This window comes from Ochotona princeps, chromosome 11 (genome assembly GCF_030435755.1).
Source record: "Ochotona princeps isolate mOchPri1 chromosome 11, mOchPri1.hap1, whole genome shotgun sequence".
Taxonomy (NCBI): Eukaryota; Metazoa; Chordata; class Mammalia; order Lagomorpha; family Ochotonidae; genus Ochotona; species Ochotona princeps.
Genome location: NC_080842.1, coordinates 26656445 through 26675677, shown reverse-complemented (window position 1 = coordinate 26675677; position 19233 = coordinate 26656445). Strand labels below are relative to the sequence as shown.

Below are 19233 nucleotides of genomic sequence, written 5' to 3'. Positions count from 1 at the left end.
CCCCTTAGTCTTAATGTTGGTTCATAAAGCACTTGGATAAAAATAAGTTTTAGCACTTAATATTTCAAGCACTTTAGTGACGTTAAATTATTTCCTTATTTTTTAAATTTATATATTTACATGTTTCCAAACTATTAAAAAAACTACATTTAGCAAAAGATTAAAATATTACAACCCAAGCTTATGAAGAGCTTTAATAAGCAAATCTATATAACGAACAAATCTATATAACAAATTGTTTCCCTGGTAGATGATATATAAGAATCTCTGAACAAATAATTATTGAGCACCTATTGTGAACAAGATATGCTGGACAAGTGTGAAGATCACAAATACCAGATATGGTCTTTGTATTACTTAGTATTGTCATTGAGTGAGTAGTGTGGTGATTGGAATTATTTCAAGATGGATGCCAGTCACAGACAAAACATTTGCTCTCCTAGGCACATTCAAATGACAAGTTCTTTCCATCACTGAGCAACAAGAATATTAGTTAGAGAAGAACATGAAGATAAAGTGCAGAAAGGCATTCTTGGAGATGAAATTGGGGATAGAATGTAGGAGTTAAAAATGTGGAAAAGTTAAAGACAAAATCAAGACTGTTAGCTAACAGCATTGATTTGAAAATAAAACAAAAATCCCTGTCTTCAAATCCTTACCCTGATATTCATCAGTTGCATGCTTTGTTTATTGTCCCTAGAATCTACCTTGTCACTAGTGGAATGTCTTTTTGGTTGAGATTATTATATAAAGCAGCTAACATTACCTGATTTAAAAAAAAAAGTAGAGATTGTTTTAAAAGAAAGTAGACACGATTTAATTTGACCTCACGTAAAGAAATCATGAAAACTGAGCCTTGAAAGACTTAAGAATAATGTGGCCTCATTGATTTCATTCCATGATCACTGGAAACCCCCTCAAAATTTTCTAATAAAGAGGAGAGGCAGGAAAGCAATACTCATAAATCCTTGAAGTCATGTCGTGCTAGAGTGGCTTGTCCCAGGTAAAGTGGAAAAGGAGGGCTGGGGTGACCTAGCAGTGAAGTGCGTCTGACATAGGACTTGGAAGTGGGAATAGAACTGGAGTCTTTTAGCAAAGGTAACAATGCTTTGTTGATCTGGTATCACTAATGTCCTACCAAAAAGCTTCACCTCACATGTGGGTTTCTCTGTGTATCATTTACCTGCAAATCACTGCAGAAAAACCCGAGTCTCCAAGGTATATCTTTTTGAGAGTGTGTAGAATGAGGGAAGGAAAGAAAGCAAAGATTCACCTGACCAGCTCATTCATGTTGTAGGAATTTTCCTCCAGTTTCCTTGAATAGATTACTCCTTTCATCACACACATCCATGTTCCACTAAAATCAAATACCCCTGGGAAATTGGCCAGAAGGCGAAGGATGCAGAACATATCCTAACTCCGTTTTACTTTTAACTACTAAATAGTTTTTCACACAGATTTGCCCCCATTGTCTAGTCCCCTAGAAAGACTCCAGGCCCTCTACACCCATGCCATCTCTCCACACTCTGTTCTTTAGATAACAGCCATCCTAGGAAGTGTGAATTTTTCATTGTGGTTTCCATTTACCTTCCCATAACAATTGGTGATGTTAAGTATCTCTTTATAGTATGTTGACCACAAATATATCATTTTTGGAGAAAGGTCTATTCAAGTCAACTCAAATATTTTTATGTATATAAAGTATTTAACGTACTGCAGAAAATACAATAAACAGTCATTCAATAGTATTTAATAACAGTAACATCTACAATAGCAGTACACACAGCAATAGGAAGAGTTCCACTTAATCCGAGTTCCATTATGGCCTAGATTTGTGTCTTTAGTTCACTAGCAAGTGGAGAGTCAGAATGGAGACTCAGAATTCCAGAGACTCAGAAAATCTGGAGTCCCTGTCCAGACTATTTTGTTCTATTTTGTTATTTTCTCAGATTGAACTATGGATTCTAGTAAAAAAAAAAAATGGTTAAATACAGAGCGCACATCAGCAGTGCGCAGGCCGTGCTTGTCATTGGCACATTGATGCCCTCCCTGTCCCTGTCCAAAGCTCTGCTGGAACTAGGAGTGCTGGGGAGCTTCTTTATCTCCAGGCAGTGCAAACATTTTTTCTGTCTCTCCCTCCCCATGTTTCATCTTCCTTTTGTGTATGCTGCCCTTGGGACCTAGAAAGTGAGATTGTGGCACAAAGAATCTGGCAGCCATACTTCCAAGGAACATTGAGAGATATCGTTTCTTGTTGAGTGATGCTGAAATACAAGGCAGAAGTCAGATATGGCACCTGTAGCAGGAACACATCTTAGATGAATGGTGTGCGGCTCATCCAAGGACAGGAAGGTGTCAGGTTGCATCACACTCCAGCAGCTTACTAACAGCCTTCTGCAGTAAACGCTGCAGAGGCGTGATGGTAAGTTGTTTTGTGTGAATCTGAGGCTGAAGTGAAAAGCCAGTATGGCATAATGATCAACTCATAATAGGCCTGACCAAGGCTTTGGGTGATATGACACCATGCAGTAATTAAAAAAGAAAAAAAATCTCAAAACTCCCAGGAGTTGCAAAGAGTAGAGGAAAGCCCAGTGGACTTTGAAGAGCTTTATTTATGTTACTTGCAGAAACCGGGCTCTGTCTCCCGAGTTGGAGCTGACTCTCTGTTTCTTCAGTGTTGGAGATGTCTCTGAGGTTCTTCAGTGGTGGTGGGACTTCCTGCTCTGCTTAGGGACTAACCAGCCCTCCCCCCTGCAGCATATAATGACTATAACCTGCTTACTTTGAAGTAGGTTTTAATGATGTCTAAAACGTTTAGGTTGCTGTTCACTGTTGCTCTGAATTCTCTATCTGGGGTTATATTTTTTTCCATGAAATTATATTGTCATGGTGTTTTGCTGTAAATATTTATATCACATTGCTGTAAATAATTCTGCTTTTCTGCCAGAAGAAAGGACCAGAATGTTTGAGTGTCTCACATATCTAGAATTGTGCTAGCAAACCATTCATGAGATGCTTCCTAAAAATTTCCAGTGATGTGATTCCTGATGGACAGAGAAGTGAGGATTCAGGGAGACCCAGTAGTTCTGTAGTTGATGGGTAGCAAAGTGATGATTTGAACACACATCTGTCTAACCACAATCCCTCTTCTGATAGAGGAAGACAAGTCTTGTGGATCTGGAGTCGGGAGACAGAGCTAGGCAAAGGCAGCCATATATACATTCACCAGTTGATACAATGGTTGCAAAATGATGGGTTTGCAGATGTTGATAAGGACACTGTGTGCAGTTCTTCCATTCTTGTGATTAATGAGAAAGTATCTTTATCTCTGAAAGTGAAAAAATTCTATCTCCATGTGAAGACTATGAATGACATTTTTTAAGCCTAGATTGTTTTTACTAAGCAATAAACATCTCTTGGTCCCTAGGATGTGAATTAAGAAAAACTTTTCATTATAGCAATTAAACTGTCTTCATGCGACTGAAATATGAAGAAAAAACAAGAAATGTATTATTTTCCTCTGCTTGATGAAAGCAGCTTCCAGTGTTACAGTCTCAAAAGAATATTTAATTACCTCTCAAAGAACAGTAAAAACCTTAGTTTGCCTTTTATTGTAATGTTTTCTGAAATATTTTTGGTAATAGGTCTTATCCATACATATGCACAAAGATGTTATAAATAAAGACGTGTTTCGGGTAATGCATTTTAATGAGTCTTGCAAAATATTTAAGTAATAGCCTATAAACTTAAAGAACTTTGGTGGTAACAATGAATAAATGTTTTAACAATTTAGATTAAAAGTTGATGAGGTACATTAAGTTGGAGTTCAAATATTTAAAATGAACATTTTATAGTATACTGACATGTGTTGTAAATCTATGCGAACTAATAAATGCTAGACTTTATACAAACCTCCACATGAAGAGGGGGCTTAAAACTTTGGGGAAAAAGGTGGTAGAAAAATCACAATATAAAATAAAATACAGTATTAGGAGATCTTCTCAACTTGTAATTCAGTACAAGAAGAAAGAATGCTTCATGTATAAGCCAAAGGTGATAAAGAAAACCAATCAGCTCCCATTCAGTAAAAGAGCCAGTGAGAGGTACAGTAAAAACTGAATCTAAACAATTTGCACAGGTAACTCGGCAAAAGAGAGAACAATAAATGAGGTGACAGAAGTGTAATTTGTTTCACAGGGAGCTGGAAATTCCTTTTTTTTTTTTTTGTTTCTGGCATTAAAACATCAGTATTCTATTGTATAGTGGTTTGATATTATATTACATTGTGTGTATTATAACATAAAATTAATTCAACATTTTCAATACCTCCTTCCCTGGGCCTTATCTTACTCACTGCAATTAGCACAGACTAGCAGGAAGCACATAATTAAAACCCATTTTCCAGGAATTCTTACCAGCTCCCTTTTCCACGTTACTGATGCTTCCTTTGGGGGGCCCTCCCTGGAATACACACCCCCGTATTTGTTCATCCATCCCTTTACCAGATTGCTCCAGTGTACAAATCTTCTATATTTAAAGGTTTCAGGTGTCTTACACACCAGAGAAATGGCAGCTGCTCCTTCTAATTACCAAAACATGGGGTATTATTTAATGAAATACCTACATGGATGCATATGCATACACGTGAACAAACACACACACACACACACACACACACACACACACACACACGAGCACAGAATTGGGTCCTGCTACAAAATCATAGAGGCCTCCTACCCCTCTCCTGCTACAAAATCATAGAAAACCTCTTAACCCTCTCCACAGTACTCATTAGAGTTACAGAGGAAGGCAGTTCTGTCCCCTCTTTTTAAAGTTAAAAACAACCAGATAAAGAAGCTAACAAGATGCTCAGTATAGTAATGATAGAACAATGCTTAGGATCATTGACATCAGACTGTTGGGGAAATCTTTCCTGAAGTTATACCTGAGATTATAATTAAACAATAGTCTGCTGGGGAGAGTGTTTTGGTACATTGAGTTAAACCTCAGTTTATAAGAATGGTATTCCATTCTGGACTGCCAGTTCAAGTCCCAGCTGCTCTACTTGTAATCTAACTCCTGGCACATGGAAAAGGCCTGGAAGATGGTCAAAATGTAGGGGCTTCTCCTACCCATGCTTTAGCATGACCCAGCCCTGGTCATTGCACTCATCTGGGGAGTCCATCAGCTGATGGAAGATCTCTGTGTGTATTTCCGTCCTTCTCTCTGTATCACTCTGCCTCTCAAATAAATAAGATAATCATTTTTTTAAATAAAAGACCCTTTATTAAACTGTGTCACATAATACAATGTAATTAATGAATTAAAAATAATAAATAAAAAATAAACAAACAGCTTTAAAAAAAAAAAGACCCTTTATTAAGACCATAAGAAAACCCAGTGACAGGGCAGAGGCCACAGACTGCTAACATAGAGCTATATGGCCTAGCCCCATATGGGATTGAGCTTCAGGGAATTCAACATGACTCAGTTTCAGAGTGGAGGCAGTATGTGGAAGGCAGATGCGACCTGGGGACAGAGACATGTACCATAAGTTATGTTCATGCCCATATCTTCCATAATTCTAAAAATGCTTTGTGCATAGACAAAACAACTTATATGTTTTCCTAGCTCTCTAGTATTGGATAATACCTTCTAAATAGGTTTTGAATTGAACGTTATGAATAAATGTATACAATAAACAAAGTAGATAAAACAGTAAGGGATAAGTCAGCCACATGGCAACCTAAGATCCAGGCCAGTGTTGTGACACAACAGATTAAGCTGCTGCCAATTAATGTCAGCATCCCAAATGGGTGCCAGCTTGAAACCCGGCTACTCAACGTCCAATCTAACTCCCTACTGTGCCTGGCAAAGCAGTGGAGGATGACCCAAGCACTTGAGCCACTGTACCCACATGAATATCCAGGGTTCTGGCTTTGGATTAACCCAGTCCTGGTCTTTGCAGCCTTTTGAGAAGTGACCTGGTAGATTTCTCTCTTGCTCTCTCTCTCTCGCTCTCTCTCTCTCTCTCTCTCTCTCTCTCCTTTCTGAGTGTGTATGTGTCTATGTAACACAGCCTTTCAAATAAATAAATCTTGAGAAAAAACAACCTAAGATCCAACAAAGGAGAAGAAGCCAGGTTATTAAAAAGTAGTTGATTTTCAATTACTTTTGGAGACAGGACGCTTGTTTCTCTTGATTGCAATAACAGAGAAATGTACTGTCCAAAGTATTAACTCCAACCCTAGACAAAAACAAGAGACTTTCACATCGTGCTCCCATTCTATGACTCTATCTTAATTCACCTTCCGGATCCATCTGGGCTCCTCTGAGACAATTCTACATCCATCTTTCTGCTGGCATGGTTTGCCCTCTGTCTCTCCCAAGGCCATGAACAACATCAGACCTCCTTTATCTGTCTGTCCAGCCAGTGCTCCAAGCTTCTCTCATGTCAGTGAGCCCAGAAACCTGAGGCCTTGTCTTTCAAAGCTGGAACTTCAGTCAGGCACAATATTCATCTCCTTTTTCCAGAGGGAAAAAATGCACAAAAAGAAATTCAAAAAGTACAATATTAATCACATACTTGCATATAAATATTTCTTAAGACATGTATTTATTTCTTTGAAAGACAGAGTTACAGAGAGATGGAAAGCTATAGAAGCAGGGGAAAACAGAGGGACGGGCAGTCATCCATCTGCTGGTTCATTCCCCAAATAAACACAATGACCAGAACTGAGCCAGGATAAAGCCAGGAGCCTGGAACAACATACAGGTCTCTGTTACGGGTGGCAGGCACCCAAGCTCCCAACCAACTTCTGCTGCTTTCCCAGGTGCATAAGCAGGGGCCTGAATCGGAAGTTGAGCAGCTAGGATATGAAACAGTATCCATAGGAATGCCAGTGTCACGAGTGGCGGCTTAACTCGCTGCACCAAGATACCAGACCTATACATAAGTAATCATGTATGTGACTTTCAGTTTCCAAGTGTTCTCATATCATCCAGCGCATGACAAGATGCATGGCATCATAAACCCACACTGGAGGTTGCCATTTCTAGGTTATCTAAGGAATAACCCTAAGTATTTCCAAATGTGAGCAGTTCTAACTATTAAATTACTTGCATAGCTATCCCCCAGGATACTGCCCATTTAATCACACAGTTCGTTGCAGTCAGTTTGCCTAGAGCCTCTCTGACCATTGCTGGTACTCCAAACTTAAGCAACTATATTGCCTCTTGTTTTGTTGACATTGACATTCTTGAGTTTTCTTCTATATCATTTGTTTTGGGTCTGAATGGAACAGTCACTCTACTTCAAAATATCTCAAATATGATTGGATACCTATGGAAACTTGGGCCAAAAAATTCCTAAAAAGCACTTGCAAGCAAAAACTCATCTCTGAGCCAGTGTTGGTATCAAGTGAAATGTTCTTATTCACTGGGAGCTCATTTTAGTCAAAATGACATATAATTCCATCCATAACTGACTTCCTTATGCACTGAAGCTACTTCTGCCCATAGTTATTTTCATGCCCTTATATGAATTATTCTTTACTGTTGATCTACTTTGGAGATTATTTTCAACTATCGGATGCTGTTTGGAGTCCTTTTTAACTGTCAGTCATGTGTGTATGTGTTCCAGCTCTCCATTTCTTCTAATTCGCATTAGCATAAAGATTGTTCATGACATGAATGAGGCTTGGATGAACTAATGTTCTGACTATGCCTCCAAGCTACATGGACACCTGTCAGCCAGTGCCTTTCTACGGGACATCAGCTCTATAAGTACAGGATGCCTACTATGAAGGCAGAGGCTATGGACAGTATGTGTCTACTCAAGCTATCATGCTTGACCTCAAAAAAATTATCTCAATCACAAAGCCAAATAACATAAGTAAATGTATACACCAAGTCAGTTTCTATGTATTGATAATTTTAAAATAAAGGACTTAAAGCAATATTTCAAGAAATATGCACTCCTACAATAGTCATAATCAGATGCCTTTCATAGTAAGCTTCAAAGTGAACAATTGCTATTTAACTCTTTTCTTTCCTTAAGCTTATCATGAGGTCTGACTTCTTTGCAAAGGTGACACATTCCATTGCTTTGTGATGGGCTCTGCATATGTCACCTCATTGTATTTGGTCTTGGCATTTGGTTTTATTGACCAGTGCAATAAGTATCAGCCTTCTGTAGCAGAAGAGAAAACTGTAAGTCAGAGAACCTGACAGCGGTTAAGTCAGAGAACACCAAGAGGTTAAAGAGCTCAGATTGGGAATGCAGCCTCTGAATCAGAGTTCATAATTTTGTTCACTTTGTTACATAGGCTCCCTGTGTAACCATTCAGGCTTGTGCCATCTCAACCCTTACTCTGAGGACAAAGTGAGGCTTTCAACAGCTTCTTGGTCCAGGCAATCTGGCTCAGACATCATGAAAATCTAGATTCCCTATGAGCAAGCACAACTCCACTATACATCTCCCTTCCCAGAGTTCACACCAAATCACCTAACAATCAACTATTATCAGCCCTTCCCTTTGCAGACAGAGCAGGAGGAAGTTAGGGTCACAGAACTAAGTTTTTGGCTGGTCTTTTCCGGTTAGGATGAGATTTGTTTCTACATTTGGGGGACTCAACAGCTCAAAACTGCATTGGTTTTGTTGTTGTTGTTATAAAATATCAAAGGTTAAGTTGTTACGTTCTTTGGCATGATACCAGCTCAGTTGCAGTATGCTTATGGCACAGAATTCCAGTCTAAACTATCTTTCAGGAGCCAGATTGTTTTCTGAGAATATAAAACACGTGTTACAAGATCATAACCAGGCTTTAGCCATAGACATGTGTCTATAATGCATGATCAGCAGAATCCTTTGTGGGGTCTGCTCGCTGTTTAAGGAGCAGTGCGTCAGCAGGAAGCTAGCTCTGTGTCCCAGGGTGGTGTATGTTAAAAAGTACCCCAGATCAGCAGGAGAGGCACCAGATTAAAACTGCCCCCCCCCCATCTTGTGAATAACATACCATCAAAAATTAAGCTAAAAGGCATTGAAGCCTATATTGTCAATCCAGGCCAAGTTATAAAATTTTAAAGAATCCCCTTGGGAATACAGTGCCTCCTAAAAAATGTTCTTGTGAGACACAATCTTTTTTCTATTGAAAAGCATATGTGAAACATGTCATGCTTGTATAACCAAGAACAGTATATACGGGCTACAGTATTAGGCAACGGGACAGGGGAGGGTCAGAGTATTCGGTTTGCAGGTAAGATGTGGTCTGTGAGAAATTAATGAGGGAGAAAAGAGAAAGCTACGCCACAATGGAATTAAATCAGAGATCGTGACCTCAAGGCAGATGCTCACCTGCAAGATCTATCATACTCCAATTAAGAGTCTGTAACACACACAGAAGAATTCCCTAGTGTTTAAAAATGAAAGAAGTGGGTCTTCAGAAAGCTTCAAAAAGAACAGTCTGTAGATGAGAGTTGAGGACAGGGAAAGAAAGGTGAATGTGTTGGCTCCATCCCAATTAAAGATGGCTCAGAGCTTTACATTCAGATGATGGCATAATAGGCCCCAGATTCCAGTGTCTAACCAGGGTTATGTTGTGTAATTAAATGTGATCAGAATGGGGTCTGCTATGCACAGCTCAATCCAGCCCCAACCCATGGTCACCATTTAAGGATACAGGCCCTGTGCTACCAGAATTCTGATTTTTTAAAAGATGAACAACAAATCTAGGTTTTTGTGTAAGATATATTTTTCATAAGTCTGAGCCACTAACTGTTTCATATGTTCAAACACCATGTGAACAAAGCAAGACCTGGCTGTAGACCACATTTGCTCTCACACCTCTAATTCCTCTGTCTTCTTTAATAGACCATCTTTCTCTTTTTAAAAGATTTATTTATTTTATTGGAAAGGCAGATATACAGAGAGGAGGAGAGACAGAGAGGAAGATCTTCCATCCGATGATTCACTCACCAAGCGACCGCAATGGCTGGAGCTGAGCTAATCCGAAGCCAGGAGCCAGGAGCCTCTTCCAGGTCTTCCACGTGGGTACAGGGTCCCAAGGCTTTGGGCTGTCCTCTCCTGCTTTCCCAGGCCACAAGCAGGGAGCTGGATGAAAAGCAGGGCTGCCGGGATTAGAACCAGCACCCATATGGGATCCAGGTGTGTTCAAGGCGATGACTTTAATTGCTACACTCTCACGCCACGTCCGATGGATCATCTTTTGTGGGCCCCTGCTTTTTTCCATTCCAGGTCTTCAGACTCAGATGCTAACATTCTTTTCTATTTTTTTTTTCATGTCATTTCTCTGGACAAGAAGCTTCAAAGTTTCCCCATTGCCTGTTTAGTGAACTGCAGATATTTCAGCTCCACACTCAGGACCTCCATGTCACCACCCTGGCCTCACACAGTAGCTTTTGGCCAGAACTTCCCAGTGGGGATCTGTGATGCAGACTAAATGTATTGTGTATTTTATCAAAAATAAGATTTGTTTATTCTTGACTTGCATCTCAGTTTTTGGTGCATACTCATTTTTCTTCTTTGTGGTCATATTCCTACTAATTATGTAATTCTTTAAAATATTATACACATGTCCTTGCTTCTAGCCTTCCTTTGCTCTGTAATTAATCACTTGCTCCTCAACTACTCATTCATGAACCTTCTGACATGTCTCTTGTAAACCCCTACCCCAAACAGTATGGGTGTTTTTATGAATGTCTCCTACAACATAATCACCTCTAGATCCTGTTCTAGCTTCCTGATTGTTAATGCCTGGGAGGTAGCAGTAATGGCTCACGTAATTGGGTTCTTGAATTATCATCTTTAGACCTTGCTCATGGCTCGGCTCCAGCTGTCGTGCTTAGGGAGTGAGCCTCTGCTTGGGAACACGTGTTGTCATTCTCTCTCCTCTTCTCTTTCTCAGTTTCTCTGTCTCTCTCGCTCATCCTCTCTAATTAATTTAAGTATGTAAATATTTATTTAAATATTTCACATGATTGCTTTCCAGTTCGGTAGGATAATCTCTCTGATTGTTACGAAAAACTAATTTGAGGAGGAAATGTGAAAGAAAGGAGATCAGTTGCCATGCTATTGCAGAAATTACAGCAATAGATACGTGAGATCTGAGCTTGAAAATGAGAGGCAGACAAAATAAAGAATAGGTCTTTTAGATATTCCAGAGGCAATTTTAGCAAAACATGTTTGTCATTAATTATTTGTTTTAGAAAGGAATGGATGAAAGGATAGTGTAGGAAGGAACAGGGAGCTTTGTTGGAAAGAGGATAGAGTTAATAAACACATTTGGGCATCAGGATCTGCTCTGGGCACCAACAGTTAAGTCTCCTGGGAGTATTTTGAGTGCTGATCTTGATGAGTCTGAAGATTGCAATGAGTACCACAACTTCCATTAGTGATTATTAGTGAGAGTATAACTGAAGCTTTGATACTGGAGAAAGGTTGATAGAGCTAAGTATTCCCCACTGGACAATGAGTAACAGTTTGTGCTTTGTCAAAATTGCACGCAGAGTTCATGGACTTTAAGGAAAATTGGAGATCTTGGTGGTTTTCATGACTCAAGACAAAGAATGAAGAGCAGGGAGGCAGAAGGTGGTTTAATATTGAAGGTTCAATATTGGGTGCTAGAATGCCAGTGTCAAGGGTAAAAAGTTATAGGAAGTGACAACTTGAGCAGCAAAATAAGAGAGCAAGAGCAATGATTTGTGAACATTGATGTGTTGGAGACATTCAGCTGAAAAATTCAACCAAGGTTATAGTGGGAAGTGGACTTTAATACATAATTCAAAAACCACCTTAACTTACTGCAGTTTTAAATGAGATGTTGAAATGACTGTCCACTAATAGTGCAAAGTGACTCTTCCTCAGTCATTTCTCAGGCCAGCAGGTGTTGCCCAAGCAGGGAGATTTTGTTCTGTTGTCTGAGAGCTTTCAGTCAATCTGATTGCATTTGACCAGGGAATCATCAGTAAAGATGTCACTTCCACCTTTTGCCCTCAGGCATAGTCAGTGCGTAAAGGAAAAGAAACTCCAGCTGGCCAAACCTCTCCACTGAAGGTCAAGAATCTTTGGCCCTTTCCTCCCAGGCCTCACCATCCTTCACTATTAGCCAAGTATTGTACCCTTTTATTTAGGGGTATCATTTATAAAATTCTTACATGTAAAATATTCATTTAGCTTAGCAGTGCAGAGATACTGCAGCAGAAAATGAGGGGATCAAAACTTGAACAATGAGCCTTGGCTGTGTGAGTACCCTACATTTGTTCTCGGGGTGTATTGACCTCCCACATCTTTGTAACCCACATTTCAAAGCTCTCTAGAAATAAGGAAATGGAAATAGTTACACTTAAGATCAGATGTGGAATTTAGGCTGAGATATGCTGCTATAAAATGACTTCTTTCAAAATCAAAAAGCTCAACAACATAACCTTAAAAAATGTTTTAGAAACATGTTTCAAGATGTAAGAATATGCCTATGCTGGGCTATTAAATCAGGTAACCAAAATTTTAGAAATACTGGGCTTACATTTTCATCTTTAAAACACATCAGAAAAGGATAAGAATATATAGGAAAATCCAGAAATAGTAGATCTCTAAGTGGTAAGATTCATTTTCATTCCCTTCTTTTGCCTGATTTGTGTTCTTTTTATATTGTCTAAAGCTTTTACAGTCACTTACTTACAGAAAACATGCATGTTCAAATATTCCCTATTTATAGACCTGTGTGGCAACTTTAGAACGATCCAGTGAGAGAACTGTGGCTATCACAGGCAATACAGTGTAATGACTAAGAACACTGATTCCAAAGCAGGACTGCCTTGCTTTGCCACCTTGAGAAATTTAGTTGATTTCATTGTGCCTCCATGTCTCAGTTGCAAATTGAGAATCACAACAACTGTTAATTGTAGAACTGTATAAACAATGAAAAAATGTGCACATAAATTGCTTAGCCTACAGTAGGCTTCCAATAAATACAATAACCTTGCTATTTCCTACAGTAATATTCATCATGAATAGGTGCCAAGAATGGCTTAGAAAGGAGTGCTGTATCCTGTGGACAAAAAGCACCTTAGAGAAAGCTAGTTCTATTGAAAGCCCATGCCTAGAACATTTTAAATGTAATGGTCTATAGGAAAACCATTAGCCAGAGGGACAGACATCCCCTGCCTCTTGTAGCTACATGTCTCACAGACTCCTTGATACCTTTAAATGTCTCAGGATTCCGGTGGGTTGTTTACCTACCCAGGCAGAAATTATATCACTGACCCCAGAAAAAAATACCCATTACCATTCCTCAAGTTTTAGGTCAAACTGGCAGTGAACTGGGAGCTCATTTTTTGGATGGCTTCGATTATCTTGAGGTAAGAATTGTTGATCACAACCCCTATTAATGGAGAGATATTTATTGAAATAAATCATTTCATAGAGTTAAATATTATATTCATGAGAATACAATTTCACCCCCTTTCTTGGAGTTGTGTTCAAAAATAAATAAATCCATTGATAATTTCGAACTACAATTTTATGATTTTACTTTTTGCCACTTCAGTTACCTGAGTTTAGAGAATAATGTATATGAGTCTTAGTTCACTTGGCCAAGCTTTGTGTTTCAACTAAATGAAGTAAAATAGATACAACTTTCCTGTCTTAATACAAAGAGTTTCTGGATTTTGACAAAACAAATAACTAGGCATTGGTAACTGCCAATTACACAATTAATTGAAACTTGATAGCACATGGGTTTTCAAAACCAAGGGAAGATGGGATTCTATTTTTTTTCAAAACTTGCCAAAGTATGACGATGTTATTGAATATGTGGTAATCAACTACTTCCATCGCACTATTTCTAATGTCCTTTATAAATGTGTATTTCATGTGGATTTTGAGCAGTAGAAGAAAAAAGGCTCTACTCTCAGAATGTAAGACCAGTAACTGTGATAGGGGAAAAACGTTCCACTCATTGACAATATAAAATCAGTTCTATTTTTTTAGATGTCAACTCTCTATTATAGTGAGAAAGTGACAGTCAATTTAAATCAAAATTTATGGAGAACATTAGCAGCTGGAAGGACTTTGTCTAATCACTGTAATGTCCCCCAACAAATGGTAAATGAAAGCATAAGGAAATTGAGTTAACACAAGTTAAAAGTTCACATACTTGCGGAATCATATTGGAAGACCTGCAACTTAATTAAATTATCTGAAATTGCTCATTTAGCTTCTATTGTGCTAGTGAACATTTATGTGATTTTACTGTTACATATATATTAAGTAATAGATTTGGATTGGGTCAAATTGGGAGAACCCTAATGAGGCAGAACAAGGGAAAGTTTAATCCATCACAAAGCATCATTCCAATTCTTTATATTGAATATTATTAAGCAGCAATGTCCCTGACTAGTTGATTTTACTCTTATATCTATCATTTTGACATTTTGAATAATTTAAAATCAAATCAGAATTTTGCACATAGAAAAATATTCTGATAGACAATAAATATGTTATTGAATACGTAATATTTTATTTTTCAGTCTTTTATTTTTTGAAAGATTTCTTTTTATTGGAAAGTCATACATACAGAGAGGAGGATGCAGAAGAAAATCTTCCATCCACTTATTCACTCCCCAGCTGGTCTCAAAGGCCAGAGCTGCACCAATCCGAAGCCAGGAACCAGGAGCCTCTTCTGGGTCTCCCACACAGGTGCAGAGTCCAGGCTGGTTTGGGCCATCCTCAACTGCTTTCCCAGGTCACAAGCAGGAAGCTGGATGGGAAGTGGAGCAGCCAGGATTAGAACCGGCATCCACGGGATTCCAGTACATGCAAGGCAAGAAATTTAGCCATCAGGCTACCACGCCAGGCCCTCTTTTTCAGTCTTCTATTTGCTTTATCTATTATAGATGTGTATAAAGTTGTAAATGTGCAGAATTTTAAACGTTAGAAGCATTAGTGATGGGTTTTACACAAAGAAGAGTTTGTTGAATACAAAAGATAGAAATCTATGAACAATTTGTGCCATTAATATTTGTCTCTCTATTTAAAATCCTTTTCAGAGCAATAAATTCTTAAATCCAAGATACTAAGCTATAGAATTATTCATTTCAAAATCAACAGTAGAGAGTACGGGATACTCAGTAGTTGAATGGATCTTAGATTTCTCTTTTGTATGACTACTAACTTGACTTTGTTGAAAAGAATAGATGTTCTTCTTAAGTGAAGTTTACCACAAATTGCACATATTAGAGTACTTCCCAGGAAGACCTGGATAGGTCCATGTGCTCTCACAGAGAACATCGTAGCACTTGGAAAGCTTTTGATGCAACTGGGTGAACGTGACCTTTAACTCAATCCTTATCAGACAACCTAAATGAAAAATTGTAATATTTTTAAAACCATAAACCCCTTATGAAAATTGGTCTTTTTTTTTCTTTTCTGATAGAACTCTATTAAAAGAAAAATGGCCGTGGTATTGCACACTAAGGAAAAGTAAAAATGATATGTACATTTGGCCTCCTGCAACCTTGTTTTTAGCTACTTGCTAAGGGAGGAAAAAAAAATAATAAGCTGCCTCCTCTCCGCCACATTTAGAGAATTAAGTCTCATATGAAATGAAAGGTCCCGTCCAATCCTATTTCACGGTAGCTTTGAGTGCTCGACTGTACCAAAACAAAGAGTATTACTTGATTGTTCACTGTTGACATCACTTGACACCAGAAGGTGGCAATTGTTTTAATAATCACTAACAAATCTGTTTGGCCTTCAGATTAGATTATTAGAGATAATATTCATTTGGTTCTTGTCAACAGCTGTGTTTTAAAATCAGCAGCAATCCCAAATGTGTTTCTTTTTTTTTTAATTATTTTGTAATAATCTTACTTAGTTGATTAGGGTATAAAAGGTCAAGGGCTACAGAGTGAAAGGTGGGTAATACCATTGTTTCCACACTAATATTATCATTTTTCCCTGTATCTGGGGTTAGGGGAGTAACAAAGGGAAAAGCCCCACCCAAATGTGTTTCTTAATATGGCTTTTCTAACCATTTGCTGTGCTAAAATATTGTATCTCCTTTTGAATCACTTAAGCCACAATCTTTCTCTGATTCTCCGTATTCAATCTTAATTGTTCATCCTGAAACAATTAAAAGGATGCTGTTTAAGAAAACCAAAGAAAGGGTTGTATAAGTACAGATTTGCAAAAATCCATGGAAAATACACATTCTGAAAAACCTACACATGAACATCAGAAATTTTATACCAAACTCAACTTCTTCTATTTTCATTTTCCATATTTTGAAGTCCCCTCCTGCAACCGATATCATGAATATCAGGAAGAATGCATTTATCTTCTCACTGGCAAAGGAAACTGATGTAGAATTTCTTCAGTGGACCATGGTGCCTGAGAAGTGTTGTGTATTAACAAGGGCTCTATCAATTCACAATGAAACAAAACTTTCACATTTAAATAACAAGGCATTTGTGTCTAACTTACCTTCACAAGGTGACAGATTCCTGATTCCTGTAAATCCTTCAATTAAAACTGAGTGAAAGGTAAAAAATATTAAAAAAAAAAAAAAAGATAAAAACCAATCTGCAATCTCCTGAACTGACACCACACAGAAACATCCCGAATAGCAACATACTGTCAATGCCTGGGGATCAATGTCTGAAGACCATTTTCCAAAATCTGTCATCTAAATACTGTTTGCCATTCATAAGGAGAGAGGAGGAGGAGGCAGAGGATTGTGTGGGCCGTGTGAAACTGCAGCCTTCTTTCCAGATGGGTCCTTGCGGCAGCTTAGGGTACCTACATGACAAAAGGGGAAGAGGCCAGGGGTAAGCACTCTTTTTTTTCATAAAACTGATAACTCCAGACATTCGTCATCCAGAAAAAATGCCTGCCTCCCTGCAGGGTAGAGTTTTGAAAAAAAAAATTGTTCACTGTTTTTCTCTAATTGGGCTTCTTCCGCTTTTCACATATCTTTTCCCAACGCAAGTCCACAGAAGTCAAAGTTTTCCCATACCTATTCGTCCTTGGCAGGTCTATAAATCACAAGAAATTGTGAAAGATCTTTTTTTTTACATATGCAATTATTGCCTATAATGTTGAAAAACACTTTACAATACATAACATATTAAAGCAATAGGAAATAACATGTCAGATTTCTCATTAGTAAATTCTAATAATGGCTAACATAAAATGTAACTATCTATTAATATTTTTTATTTAATTCATTTTTAAAAGAAAAATATTATAATGTCTTAGTATTGTTCCAATCATCTTATAGGAATTTATTATACCAAAATGATTTGGCATGCCTAAACTAGCATGAACAATATGAAAATTTAAAGACAGCTGAATACCCATTCTTTAATTTTACTAAAATAATGAAAAACATATATTATTTGAGCTTGCAAAATATGTAAATACTAGCTCAAATGAAGCATCTGTTTTGTTCATATATATTGCATTTTTCTACTCAGTATTAAAAACCATTTCTCTTTTTATGCTTTGCTTTCCTTTGCTCCCCCAAAAGAAAAATCTGAACCTTGTGAATCATCTACCAAACCCTTTAAATGCTTATCTTTAGCAAAATGTTCTCTTTAACTTTGAGGACTTACTATATATTGAGTTGTAATCTAAATAATGTTCTTATAAAATTCAATATCATAGTGGGATGTAAATAGCTGCTACTGCTTTGAACTGGTTGGCACTAAAAGTTAAGATGTGTGGGCCTTTTGTTTGTTGAAAATATCTAGGTATAAATAGTAGACTACTAAAAATGAGAATTTGATCAAGAATTGATATTTGCCTCCCAGCTATGGTCCAACCTTGCCACAGGCCTCCCAGAGAAGCCTACCCTCTGTTCACCCACAGTCCATCAAAGATCTGGCATCTTCCCAGGGCTGTCGGAGTTAACAGACCCCTGGCCACAGCAGGAGCAGAGTGGACTCTCCATTACCCAAGGACTAGCACTCACAAAAGCTCAAATCCCTTCTTATTAAAAACTGGAGGGAAAAGAGGAAATTTGCCGCCTTCTGTGTCTTCTGTTGACACATCCTCATGTATCTGCCATCGTGTTTACATCCTTCAGTATGTTACACGAGAAATAGGAATGCAAGCCCTGGTCAAGAGATGAACAGAACTGAAATACATTCACTGTTTTCTTTTAAATTCACTTCATGGGCTTTTACTAGAAAAGTGTTTTCTCTTATTTTTTTGTCCCTTTATTGCTGGCATCAGCTGTTTCAGTTTGCTTTTGAATAAGGAAGATTGAAGGACAAATGAAAGGCAAAACACAGTGGTAAACTGCAGTAGAATTAGGTTATAGTTGCAAAAACCTGCTTAATGTTTTGTTTTTAGTTGGAATGTTCGAAGAGATAAAATGGATCTCTAACTCACAGATTATGGCTCTGGGGAATGTAAAAGACATCTTTTGAATGTGAACAATACTACACTCAGGGGCAGCAGGCCTTGAAATTTGCCAACTTCGCCAATTATTCACCGAGAAGTTTTTCATAAGTTGCACCACCTCCCTGGACATTGATTTAAGATATTTTCAGTGCGTACTTTGAGTTATACCAAAGTGCGTGTGGTCCAGGGAAGAAGTATAAGGAAACATTTTTTCCCCTTGAACTTGTATTTCACACAGAAATTCGGAATAGAACTGCTGAGCAAGCACAGATACGATGAGAAATCTTTGGAGTTTCTGTGGTACATTGTAGCTAATTGTAAAAATGCAACTGCTATGATTTAATTGAAAAAATTACAAAGGAATATTTACTAATTCAAAGACATGCTCATGCAATGAGATGTATAAAATGAATTAATTCCTACAAACTGGGTCTGTTTTCAGTCCAGATTAATGTGGACCAAGAAATAGAAGAATATTTTTAAGATTGAATTTCTAAACTCTGAGGGAACACTATTGTGTGAAGTTCACACTAAAGGGAAATTCTTCCTCATTGGATAAAGACAAAGGCACATGATGTAATATGAGACCATTAGGTGCTTGATGTCAATGAATATATCATAAGGAAGCATCTGAACAATTTTTCTTGTATTAAGCTTTTAGACTTTATTGTGCCAACTTGCACTGGTTGAAGACAGCATTAATATTTATAAAGGATGGAAGTCTGAGATTGAGTGACTCTCACTTCCCGACCCCCACCTTCCTTCCTTTCATGCTAAATCCATTAGTATAGATGGATAGACATTAGTCA

The 19233-nt window shown here is 37.9% G+C and overlaps 1 long non-coding RNA gene across 1 annotated transcript in view; it reads left to right on the top strand.

Moving 5' to 3' along the window:
- Positions 1-12347, top strand: part of LOC131481436 (uncharacterized) — a 366383-nt gene extending 354036 nt beyond the window's left edge. Inside the window, exon 5 of the long non-coding RNA XR_009246331.1 lies at positions 11527-12347. This is a non-coding gene — a long non-coding RNA (uncharacterized LOC131481436). The remainder of the gene's footprint in view (positions 1-11526) is intronic.
- Positions 12348-19233: the final 6886 nt, after the last annotated feature.